Source organism: Aphelocoma coerulescens, chromosome 4 (genome assembly GCF_041296385.1).
Source record: "Aphelocoma coerulescens isolate FSJ_1873_10779 chromosome 4, UR_Acoe_1.0, whole genome shotgun sequence".
In the NCBI taxonomy this organism is placed as follows: Eukaryota; Metazoa; Chordata; class Aves; order Passeriformes; family Corvidae; genus Aphelocoma; species Aphelocoma coerulescens.
Window position 1 is genome coordinate 79,607,934 of NC_091017.1, and position 10,406 is coordinate 79,618,339.

Genomic DNA, 10,406 nt, shown 5'->3' on the forward strand with positions numbered 1-10,406 from the left:
TGTGTGTTTCAGGCGGTCCCCTTGTATTACACGGAAACCCCTCATCGACTGGCTGATGGACCTGGCTCGCTGCCCTCGTGAGTCCTCTGCAAGTATCATGGGACTCTGCGATGAAGCCTTTACCTTTTCCATGCGAAGGTACCGTCTGGGTAGCCTTCAGCAACGGCCGAGGAGTTGCAGCATGTCGGGGAGGGAGGAGGGACAAGGGTCCACTCAAGTTTCAGCAATGCTGCATAACCTCGTCTCCACTCAACCCAGGTATACCCTGCGATGATGGCGTCGGCCTTGGAGCGCGGCCAGAGCGTGCGGCCTGAGGACCCGGGCTCTCTTAGTGAACGGTGAGTAGTGGAATTGTTGGGTTTTGGCTGACATGCCACTAAGCTCATATACTGATGTTTGGTTGTCTTTATTGTAGCTGACTGAGAGACAATAGCCTGGCAATGGCAGGAGCTTCTGGGCCGGCGAGAGGCCGCCTTCTTTTGCGCCCCAGGAAGATTCACATCCCCAGATGTCCGAGAGATAAGTTGAGGGATATGACCCACGGAGGGAATGAAAGCGGGGTGTGGGGCCGGGTCTCTCGGGGAGGGAGTTTTGAGTCAGCTTTGGAGATGGGGATGTCCAAGAAGGGGCCCCTTAGCCCGCATAATGGGAAAGCCTCACATTTGATCGCCATGCTGAGGTGCGCAGGGCAGAGCAATCGCAGTGCATGTTGTGTCACTTGTCTATTGTGCATGCCGTGTCTTTTGGGCATCTTGTGTCACAGGTCTTTTGCCTTAGTCCTTTGATGTGCTTGCAGTCATGCTTTTTTCCGATAGTTCTCTCTCCTCGTTGCATCCCCTCTTTTGTCGTCTCCTGTGTCACGGGTGCCTGCATTGGTTTGGCCCAGAGCTGCTCTGCCCTGCTGCATACCCTGGCATATAGGTGTAATAGAACAAGGCCCAAGGCCTTTAAATCCATAATGTATGGTGTAGCCTGGCCTCTAGATGATATTCCTAGATTGTCCCAAGATGGCTGGAGCTGTGAAGTTCTCATGCAGCCCTTTGACTTTTGTCATCACTTTCTTGCAGACGCAGACAGATTAAATCCGTGGCAGAGCGCCCCATACCAGGTGAGGGGGTTTCCTGCAGGAAGGTCAGTCACCGTTTGTTTGCGGGGCAAGTGTAATTGGTGGCTGTGTTACAGCATTGTTCTTTGTCTTTGTTTTTAGGAGGTAATGCCAGATCTCAGCAGTCAAAGTCGAGTTCGTGAGGTAAGTGGTGACCGGTGTACTGAACTGGTTGTTATTGTTTCAATGCCATGTTCTGGCACTCTAAGCTTTAAGCATCCATTGTCATTTGTGTGCTTTAGGCAGTCCCCATGTATTATGGTGAAACTCCTTGCCAACTGGCTGATGGACCTGGCTCGCCGCTGTTGTTAGCCTGCCGGAAGTATTACAGGACTCTGTGATGAAGCCTTTACCTTTTCCATTTGAACGTGCCGTCCAGGTTGCCTTCGGCAACGGCCGGGTAGTTGCAGTGAGTTGCGGAGGGAGGGAGGAGCGAGGGCCCACTCAAGTTTCGGCAATGCCGCATCACCTCGTCTCCTCTTAACCTAGGTATACTCTGTGACGATGACGATGGCGTTGGCCTCAGAGCGTGGCCAAAGCGTGCGGCCTGAGGAGGCCAGCCTTGTTAGGAGACGGTGAGTGGCAGAATTGACGGGTTTTGGCTGAGGTGCCACTAAGTTCATGCACTGATGTTTGTCTAGTTTTCTTTATTGTAGCTGACTAAGAGAGAACCAGCCCGGTGAAGGCACGAGCTTCCCGCATGGTGATGCAGCCTTCTTTTGCACCCGAGGCAGATTGACATCCCCAGACATCCAAGAGATAAGTTGAGACCTGTGACCCACAGTAGGGGTGAAAGCAGGGTGTTGAGTTGGGACTCACCAGGAGGTATTTTTGAGTCAGATTTGGAGGTGGGGATACCCAAGAAGGGGTATCCCTTAGGCCCCATAAAGCTTAAGTCTTGCTTTTGATCACAGTGCCGAGGTGCGCAGGGAAGAGCAGGCCTGGTACGTGTCACCTGTCTATTGTGCGTTCTCTGTCTTTTGTGCATCTCATGTCACAGGTCTTCTGCCTTAGCCCTTTGAGATGCTTATCGCAAACGCTGGGCATTATTCTTAGCGTCTCTGTTCTTGGTGTTCCTCAGTGTGGTGCCGATACCATTGATCCTTTGACTCGTGAGCTTGGAGGTGCATCAGGATCACGTCTCTCTTCAGCGACGTTGAGTCGGGTGTCTTTTCAGCTCTTGTTCTGAGCTGCATTGTCAGCTGTGCACTGCAATGATCCATTATAGAGGATGAAGGCTTGTAAGAATGTGAAGCTAGCTAGAGGATTCCACCCGTCCAATTCTCGGGCATCCATCTTTGCGGTTCTTGGAATAAGCCCTTCTGTTATCATCCTCTTCTGCCAGGGTTCTTGCAGCCTCGTTGGCTCACCGTCGGTCTCGCCGTGGTCATCTCATTCCTCATTTGCTCGGTCCTTGTGATCATCTAGCCTAGAGTTTTCTCTCCTTGTTGTGTCCCCTTGTTTGTCATCTTCTGTGTCACGGGTGCCTGAGTGGGTTTGGCCCAGAGCTGCTCTTCCCTGATGCATACTGTGGAGTATGGGTGTAATAGGACAAGGCCTGGGGATGTGGAATTTGTGGTGTAGGTTGTAGTTTGGCCTCAAGATGGTATTCCTAGACTCACACAGGATGGCTGGAGCTGTGAAGTTCTAATGCAGCTCTTTGACTTTTGTCATCACTTTCTTGCAGATGCAGACGGATTAAATCTGCGGCAGAGCGCCCCATACCGGGTGAGGGGGTTCCCACCTGAAGGTCGGTCACTGTTTGTCTTTGCAGGGCAAACATAAATGGTGGCTGTGTTACAGGATTGTTCTTTGTCTTTGTTCTTAGGCGGTAAAGCCAGATCTTAGCAGTCAAGGTCAAGTGAATGAGGTAAGAAGTCACTGGTGGAAAGAACCACTTGTTATGCCTTGGGTGCCAAGTTCTGGTACAGCTCTAAGCATCCATTGTCATTTGTGTGTTTCAGGTAGTCCTTGTATTACACCGAACTCCTCGCCGACTGGCTGACAGACTTGTCTTGCCGCCCTCCTGAGTCCTCCGCAAGTATCCCGGGACTCTGCGATGAAGCCTTTACCTTTTCCATGCGAAGGTACCGTCCCGGTAGCCTTTGGCGACGGCCGAGGAGTTGCGGGAAGTCGGGGTGGGAGGGGGGGAGCGAGGGTCCGCTCAAGTTTCAGCAGTCCCGCATCACCTCCTCTCCTCTTAACTCAGGTATACCCTGCGATGACGGTATCGGCCTCGGGGCGTGGCCAAAGCGTGGGGCCCAAGGACCCCGGCCTTCTTAGGAGACGGTGAGTAGTGGAACTGTTGGGGGCTTGGCCAATGTGCCACGAAGTTCGTGTACTGATGTTTGGTTTTCTTTATTGTAGCCGTCTAAAAGACAAAAGCCCGGCGATGGTAGGAGCTTCCAGGATGGTGAGGCGGTCTTCTTTTGCGTCCCAGGTGGATTCACATCTCAGGACGTCTGAGAGATAAGTCAAGGGGATGAAAGCGGAGTATCGAGTCGGGCCTCGCCGGGAGAGATTTTTGCGTCAGCTTTGGAGATGGGGATACCCAAGAAGGGGCGCCTTAGCCCGCATAAAGTGAAAGTCTCACATTTGATGACAATGCTGAGGTGCACAGGGCAGAGCAATCGCAGTGCATGTTGTGTCACTTGTTTATAGTGCATGCCATGTCTTTTGGGTGTCTTGTGTCACAGGTCTTTTGCCTTAGCCCTTTGATGTGCTTGCAGTCATGCTTTCCACCCTGAGTTCTCTCTCCTTGTTGTATCCTCTCATTTGTCACCTCCTCTGTCATGGGTGCCTGCATGGGTTTGGCCCAGAGCTGCTCTGCCCTGCTGCATACTCTGGCATATCGGTGTAATAGAACAAGGCATGGGGACTTGAAATTTGTAATGTAGGGTGGAGTTTGTCCTCTAGTTGATATTTTTAGATTGTCAGAAGATGGCTGGAGCTGTGAAGTTCTCATGCAGCCCTTTGACTTTTGTCATCACTTTCTTGCAGATGCAGACGGATTAAATCCGTGGCAGAGCGCCCCATACCAGGTGAGGGGGTTTCCTGCAGGAAGGTCAGTCACCGTTTGTTTGCGGGGCAAGTGTAATTGGTGGCTGTGTTACAGCATTGTTCTTTGTCTTTGTTTTTAGGAGGTAATGCCAGATCTCAGCAGTCAAAGTCAAGTTAGTGAGGTAAGTGGTGACTGGTGTACTGAACTGGTTGTTATTTTTTCGATGCCATGTTCTGGCACTCTAAGCTTTAAGCATCCATTGTCATTTGTGTGCTTTAGGCAGTCCCCATGTATTATGGTGAAACTCCTTGCCAACTGGCTGATGGACCTGGCTCGCCGCTGTTGTTAGCCTGCCGGAAGTATTACAGGACTCTGTGAGGAAGCCTTTACCTTTTCCATTTGAACGTGCCGTCCAGGTTGCCTTCGGCAACGGCCGGGTAGTTGCAGTGAGTTGCGGAGGGAGGGAGGAGCGAGGGCCCACTCAAGTTTCGGCAATGCCGCATCACCTCGTCTCCTCTTAACCCAGGTATACTCTGTGACGATGACGATGGCGTTGGCCTCAGAGCGTGGCCAAAGCGTGCGGCCTGAGGAGGCCAGCCTTGTTAGGAGACGGTGAGTGGCAGAATTGATGGGTTTTGGCTGAGGTGCCACTAAGTTCATGCACTGATGTTTGTCTGGTTTTCTTTATTGTAGCTGACTAAGAGAGAACCAGCCCGGTGAAGGCACGAGCTTCCCGCATGGTGATGCAGCCTTCTTTTGCACCCGAGGCAGATTGACATCCCCAGACATCCAAGAGATAAGTTGAGACCTGTGACCCACAGTAGGGGTGAAAGCGGGGTGTTGAGTTGGGACTCACCAGGAGGTATTTTTGAGTCAGATTTGGAGGTGGGGATACCCAAGAAGGGGTATCCCTTAGGCCCCATAAAGCTTAAGTCTTGCTTTTGATCACAGTGCCGAGGTGCGCAGGGCAGAGCAGGCCTGGTACATGTCACCTGTCTATTGTGCGTTCTCTGTCTTTTGTGCATCTCATGTCACAGGTCTTTTGCCTTAGCCCTTTGAGATGCTTATCGCAAACGCTGGGCATTATTCTTAGCATCTCTGTTCTTGGTGTTCCTCAGTGTGGTGCCGATATCATTGATCCTTTGACTCGTGAGCTTGGAGGTGCATCAGGATCACGTCTCTCTTCAGCGACGTTGAGTCGGGTGTCTTTTCAGGACTTGTTCTGAGCTGCATTGTCAGCTGTGCCCTGCAATGATCCATTATAGAGGATGAAGGCTTGTAAGAATGTGAAGCTAGCTAGAGGATTCCACCCATCCAATTCTCGGGCATCCATCTTTGCGGTTCTTGGAATAAGCCCTTCTGTTATCATCCTCTTCTGCCAGGGTTCTTGCAGCCTTGTTGGCTCACCGTCGGTCTCGCCGTGGTCATCTCATTCCTCATTTGCTTGGTCCTTGTGATCATCTAGCCCAGAGTTTTCTCTCCTTGTTGTGTCCCCTTGTTTGTCATCTTCTGTGTCACGGGTGCCTGAGTGGGTTTGGCCCAGAGCTGCTCTTCCCTGATGCATTCTGTGGAGTATGGGTGTAATAGGACAAGGCCTGGGGATGTGGAATTTGTGGTGTAGGTTGTAGCTTGGCCTCAAGATGGTATTCCTAGACTCATACAAGATGGCTGGAGCTGTGAAGTTCTAATGCAGCTCTTTGACTTTTGTCATCACTTTCTTGCAGATGCAGACGGATTAAATCTGCGGCAGAGCGCCCCATACCGTGTGAGGGGGTTCCCACCTGAAAGTCGGTCACTGTTTGTCTTTGCAGGGCAAACATAAATGGTGGCTGTGTTACAGGATTGTTCTTTGTCTTTGTTCTTAGGAGGTAAAGCCAGATCTTAGCAGTCAAGGTCAAGTGAATGAGGTAAGAAGTCACTGGTGGAAAGAACCACTTGTTATGCCTTGGGTGCCAAGTTCTGGTACAGCTCTAAGCATCCATTGTCATTTGTGTGTTTCAGGTAGTCCCCTTGTATTACACCAAACTCCTCGCCGACTGGCTGACAGACTTGTCTTGCCGCCCTCCTGAGTCCTCCGCAAGTATCATGGGACTCTGCAATGAAGCCTTTACCTTTTCCATGCGAAGGTACCGTCCCGGTAGCCTTTGGCGACGGCCGAGGAGTTGCGGGAAGTCGGGGTGGGAGGGGGGGAGCGAGGGTCCGCTCAAGTTTCAGCAGTCCCGCATCACCTCCTCTCCTCTTAACTCAGGTATACCCTGCGATGACGGTATCGGCCTCGGGGCGTGGCCAAAACGTGGGGCCCAAGGACCCCGGCCCTCTTAGGAGACGGTGAGTAGTGGAACTGTTGGGGGCTTGGCCAATGTGCCACGAAGTTCGTGTACTGATGTTTGGTTTTCTTTATTGTAGCCGTCTAAAAGACAAAAGCCCGGCGATGGTAGGAGCTTCCAGGATGGTGAGGCGGTCTTCTTTTGCGTCCCAGGTGGATTCACATCTCAGGACGTCTGAGAGATAAGTCAAGGGGATGAAAGCGGAGTATTGAGTCGGGCCTCGCCGGGAGGGATTTTTGCGTCAGCTTTGGAGATGGGGATACCCAAGAAGGGGCGCCTTAGCCCGCATAAAGTGAAAGTCTCACATTTGATGACAATGCTGAGGTGCGCAGGGCAGAGCAATCGGAGTGCATGTTGTGTCACTTGTCTATAGTGCATGCCATGTCTTTTGGGTGTCCTGTGTCACAGGTCTTTTGCCTTAGCCCTTTGATGTGCTTGTAGTCATGCTTTCCACCCTGAGTTCTCTCTCCTTGTTGTATCCTCTCGTTTGTCATCTCCTCTGTCATGGGTGCCTGCATGGGTTTGGCCCAGAGCTGCTCTGCCCTGCTGCATACTCTGGCATATAGGTGTAATAGAACAAGGCTTGGGGACTTGAAATTTGTAATGTAGGGTGCAGTTTGTCCTCTAGTTGATATTTCTAGATTGTCAGAAGATGGCTGGAGCTGTGAAGTTCTCATGCAGCCCTTTGACTTTTGTCATCACTTTCTTGCAGATGCAGACGGATTAAATCCGTGCCAGAGCGCCCTATACCGGGTGAGGGGGTTCCCACCTGAAGGTCGGTCACTGTTTGTCTTTGCAGGGCAAACATAAATGGTGGCTGTGTTACAGGATTGTTCTTTGTCTTTGTTCTTAGGAGGTAAAGCCAGATCTCAGCAGTGAAGGTCAAGTGAATGAGGTAAGAAGTCATTGGTGGAAAGAACCGCATGTTATTCCTTGGGTGCTAAGTTCTGGTACAGCTCTAAGCATCCATTGTCATTTGTGTGTTTCAGGCCGTCCCACTGTCTTATGCCGTACCCCTCACCGTCCGGCCGACGGACCTGTCTCGCTGCCCTCGTTAGTACTCTGTGAGTATCATGGGACTCTGTGACGAAGCCTTTACCTTTTCCATGTGAGGGTACCCTCCAGGTTGCCTTTGGCAATGGCTGAGGAGTTGCAATAAGTTGGGGAGGGAGGGAGGGGGAGCGCGGGTCTGCTCAAGTTTTAGCAATGCTACATCACCTTGTCTCCACTCAACTCAGGTATACCCTACAACGATGGTGTTGGCCTTGGAGTGCGGCCAGAGCGTGCGGCCCGAGGACTCCAGCCTTTTTAGGAGATGGTGAGTGGCAGAATTGATGGGTTTTGGCTGAGGTGCCACTAAGCTCATGCACTGATGTTTGTTTGGTTTTGTTTATTGTAGCTGACTAAGAGATAACCAGCCTGGTGAAGGCACCAGCTGCCTGCATGGTGAGGCGGCCGCCTTTTGCACCCGAGGCAGATTGACATCCCCAGACATCCAAGAGGTAAGTTGAGACCTGTGACCCACAGAGGGGATGAAAGCGGGGTGTCGAGTTGGCACTCACCGGAGGTATTTTTGAGTCAGATTTGGAGGTGGGGATACCCAAGAAGGGGCCCCTTAGGCCCCATAAAGCTTAAGTCTTGCTTTTGATCACAGTGCCGAGGTGCGCAGGGCAGAGCAGTCCCGGTACACGTCATGTATCTATTGTGCGTTCTTTGTCTTTTGTGCATCTCATGTCACAGGTCTTTTGCCTTAGTCCTTTGAGGTGCCAAGCATGTACCTTTTCACTTTGCGGGTATTGTCCAGGCCCCCTCCAGAGTCGGATGAAGATTTGAGGTGCGCCAGGGCAGCAGTGTAGAGGAGCCCTGGGGATTAATCTTCTGGAGGGTGATAGTCATGTTTTCTGTTTTGTTGTCTTAGGTACCATGAGCCAGTGTGGAGCCGAAGTTTGGAAACGGCCGGTAAGCGATTAGCCTTTGCAGTTATGAGGGAGGGGGGCGTTGCAGAAGGGGTCATTTTTGGGACGTCTCATCGCAGTCTGAAGTTTCTTTCTGAATTTTTTCAGCCTCCAAAGCAGACTACAGCGAATGTACTGATGTCCACAGCGCCCACGTGTTCTTTTCTGTCGAGGATGGATTTTTTCCTCTCATCTCTGAAAGCTAAGTGTTGGGACTGGTGGTTGGGAGAAGGGAAAAACCTTTGGAATCACAGGAGGCAATCTGAAGTTAGCTTAGAGGAGAGGGCTGTAGTGGGATGGGCCCCTTGGAAGTAAAGGGAGAGGGTTTCTCCTTAGCATCACCTGACCCTTTGCCGGGCAGAGCAGTTCCATACCCATGTTTTTGCAAGCTTTGTGCTTTGAGTCTTGATGTCATCGCAGATCTTTTTGCCTGAGGAGCCTGCCTTTGGGTCCAGAGCGATTGCCCAGCAGTCATCACCTCTTTCTCTAGGCCTACTGAACTTCTTGAGCATCCTCTTAACAGCTTTGGCACTAACTTCTCGTAAGGAGTTGTTTCACTGTCACGTGCTATTGCCATAGAGCCGTCTTTCCTTTGGCATCATCGCTTTCTGGCTCATCTTGCAGCAGGAATCTTGGGTCCATCAGGTGAAACTGCTGGGCAGTTTTAACTTCTCTCTGTGTTACGTAGTTTGTGTCTATGTTGTGTAGTTTGTGTCCACCCGCTTCCGTGTCCTAGGGCTTTATGTCTTGATGCTTTATCGGCATTGTTCTGGGCCGTATTGGCAGCGGGGGGGGGGGGGTGTCTCTCCTTGTGTACTTTCCCAGATTGGGCTTATTCCAGCATCTTTACATTTTTACTTTTTGAGACCAGAGGAAGTGCAGGAGATGTTCTCATCCATCTTCCTTCTCACTTTTGGTAGTGCCTTCTGTTCACATCCTATTCCCTTAGACTTCTATATGGAGCATATTAGACCCTCCTCACGTGACCGCGGTAGTTCTGTAGGTTTTGTTGCCTTAAAGCATATCGGGCTCAAGAATTAATCTTCCAGAGAGTTATCTCAAGCCGTCTTGTCGTCTTTGCTTATATTCGGCGCACCACCTTGTCCATGTGCTCTTTGCAGTTGGAGCTGCCCTGCCCTGGCAGGGTAATGGTTAAGAAGAACAGTTATAAAACTTAAAGGTTCATATCATTTCTATGGGGTTTTGGGTAGAAAATTTATGGGCCTAGTGTGGAGATAACTCCTAGCCTTCGGCCCCTCACTGACCGCCTCATGTTGTCTCTCAGGTCCCTGAGGTGGCTTTGGATCTCTGTGGTCACTGATGCTACCAATTTTCCCAGAATCTACCGTTTGATGTCGAGGAGCAGCAGCTGGAAGATGTGCTGAAGCATCTTCATCTGTAGAGTTTTTTGAGTAAGGGCTGCAGTCAGTGGGTAAGCTGAAGAGTGTGTGACTGTGTGTGTCTGTGAGAGTTGTCTGTCTTTCTGCTTCTGTCTGCCTGTGAGAGCATGTGTGTTGATGGGTTCTAATGTTGTATGTGAGATTTTTGCCTTTCAGGTTTTTCAACACATTTTTAAATTTTGAATTAAAAAAACCCCTGTTGGGGTCCCTCCCCCGCCATGTAGCCCTGAGGGGAGGCACGGGGTTTCCCTGCCCCTGCTCAGCCTCGTTCCCCATTGGTTGGTTTGTGTTCCCCTGCGCGGGCAAAGCAGCTCGGGTCCCGACTGTAAGAGTCCCTCAGCAGAGCCCTGGCCATGCGGCTGGGGAAATAAACATCTCTGAAACATCTAGCAAGAATCCGTCCGTATATATTTCCTTTCCACGGGACTCCTGGTTTGATATAGGCATGTTGCAGTATCCCCACTGCAACATAATGGTGGAGAATTGTGAGCAGAACGATCCCCGATCCCTAAGCGACTTTGTGTGAGTAAACCCTGGAAACTTTGGATTCCTCTTCTTGGTTTTGTTTTGCTATTCCATATCTAAACTATGGAGGAACCGTGGGAAGACTCTTGGCTT

At 51.0% G+C, this 10,406-nt stretch overlaps 1 long non-coding RNA gene across 2 annotated transcripts; it reads left to right on the plus strand.

The window, feature by feature from the left end:
• Positions 1 to 7,855: 7,855 nt before the first annotated feature.
• LOC138109219 (uncharacterized) lies at positions 7,856 to 9,801 on the plus strand. Of its 2 annotated transcripts, none has more exons than XR_011150358.1 (4): positions 7,856 to 7,935; positions 8,352 to 8,392; positions 8,497 to 9,033; positions 9,674 to 9,801. It is a non-coding gene; the product is annotated as an uncharacterized lncRNA (long non-coding RNA). The 2 variants fall into 2 exon arrangements; XR_011150357.1 differs by lacking the exon at positions 7,856 to 7,935 and adding an exon at positions 8,147 to 8,267.
• Positions 9,802 to 10,406: the final 605 nt, after the last annotated feature.